This window comes from Tupaia chinensis, unplaced genomic scaffold (assembly GCF_000334495.1).
Source record: "Tupaia chinensis unplaced genomic scaffold, TupChi_1.0 Scaffold000047_1, whole genome shotgun sequence".
NCBI lineage: Eukaryota > Metazoa > Chordata > Mammalia > Scandentia > Tupaiidae > Tupaia > Tupaia belangeri.
The window spans coordinates 7634626-7636652 of NW_006159505.1; the positions used below are offsets into that span (position 1 = coordinate 7634626).

Sequence of the window (2027 nt, forward strand, 5' to 3'; positions counted from 1 at the left end):
GCCAGGCTGGCTCCCTGGAATAGTGATAATGTTCTGCTCAAGTTAACCTGGATCTCATGGGGCAAATATAGTTTAAATCCCTGGCCTGACTGGCCCTGCTGGCATGCACGCAAGGGCTCAAGATTCCTCTTTCTCCTTTCTCATGTACGTGCACACATATTCTATCACGAATAAAAAGAAAAAAATCATTTAAAAATGTAAAAATAATTATTTTATTTTATTTATTTATTTATTTATTATTTTTCAATTTGACCAGAGAGAGACAAACAGAGAGAGAAGGAGAGCAAGAAAGCAAGCTGTGAGGTCCAGGACTCAAACCAAGGTTGGCCATGTGGGAGTCTAGCACCTTAACCACCACACCACCTGCCAGTCCCAGAAAAAATCATTTAAAACTTACAATAAAAGCAACTAATCCGAAGCCCTTTTTCTATAGTGACACGCCTCCCTCTCCAGGTGCTGGAAGATAGGGAATGGGGGAGACAGAGAGTGGGGAAGAACCACAGAACTCTCCCTCCACCGTCCACACCCAGGAACTCAGAGACAGTCACACTCAACTTGGCTTCAGCGGCTCAGCCCTCAGCCACGTCCTAGAGGGACCCCAGCCCACCCTAAAATGCCTGCCTGAGAAAGCTCAGGCTGCTGAGAGAACAGACTGACTGTTCCAGCCGACACCTGACCGTAGGCCTCAACCTCCTTCCTTACAGCGTTTACCAAAACGGGCTTGCAGTTGTGACTGTGGACTTCCTGCAACGAGGAGCCTCTTGAGGACCTGGGCACCACAGCCCTGCAACGTCACCGTCAGGAGGAGGACAGACTCCCATCCCTGACTGCTGCCAGCAGCCATAGCTGCCTCCTCGGACGTACTGTCCAGTCCTCTGTCATTATTCCCCTGAGCCCTGCTCACCCGCACTCTCTCTCCCTTCAGTCTCCCTTCAAAACCCAAAGTCATCTCTGCTAAATCACAGTGGAGCTCGCTTCTCCCATCCCTGTCTGCAGCTATGAACATCTGACTGTGTTTGCCTCTGAAAAGGGTGGCCAGGGATTAGGCACTGCCTCCAGACCCAGCCGCCCTAAAGGCAGAGCGAGCCCTCTGGCCAGGGAAAGAACCAAGAACACAAGCCACATGCCAGCCTCCGCCTCCCAGTGAGTAGATTTCCTGAGGGAACTGGGAGGAAAGGATTAGCATTATTCTCTTGTACACAAATGCCACCCTCTCATAGCTGCCAGAAGTCAGCGTAGGGCAGGAAAGCAAGTGCCCAACCTCCTCTCACGATGCCCTGTGCAGCTGCCCTCCCTGGGCACAAGCCACCTTCCCCACAAGGCCACAAGGAGAGGCCAGCCTACATGGCAGCACTTCTGTCCTTTGTCCCCTTCCCGGCCCTTCCTCCTTCACTGGTGTGTGCAGGATAGTCACCCCAGCCAAACCCACATACTCCCAAAGCATGTACTGGGTGTAACTGAGTATGCAGATGCCCTTTTCCACTTGGCTCTGCTGTAGGGGACGCCCTTTGCGTCATGCCAAGAGTTGTCACTCTTGCAACAGTGGCACTGGCAAAGATGAGCTGGAGTGAAGCACGACATGCTGAGGCACGAGTCACCCTGAGATCCTCGGGTGGCTCCTCACCTACCTAGTCCTTCGAAGGCCGCCCGCAGGCACTGCGGTGATGCCGCCAGGGCGGCTGCAGGGAATGCCCTGAAACCCTGGAACCTGCCCTCTTCCTCTATGGGAGAAGTGTAGGTCCAACCGGAAGTTCCCTGGACTCTCAACGTGGATGCTATGCTCAAAACACAGGCTTCCCAGGGACTGGTGGTGGAGCAGTGGTAACACAACTGGACTCACACAGGAGGGTCCCAGGTTCACATGTGGGGTCTCCCATTCATGCAGAGCATGGGCCCACAGTCCAGACTGGCTAAGGCTGAGGGTGGGCCATGACATGAAGATCCTGCCGGGGGTACTCTCTGTCACTTCCTAGCATTGAAGACATAACTTAACAAACGTAAAACAAAATGGACCAAAAACACTGGCT

The 2027-nt window shown here is 52.9% G+C and overlaps 1 protein-coding gene across 1 annotated transcript in view; it reads right to left on the reverse strand.

Annotated features, from left to right (window-relative positions):
* CARS1 (cysteinyl-tRNA synthetase 1) overlaps nucleotides 1-2027 on the reverse strand; it is a gene marked incomplete in the record, with an annotated part of 92562 nt that overhangs the window by 80974 nt on the left and 9561 nt on the right.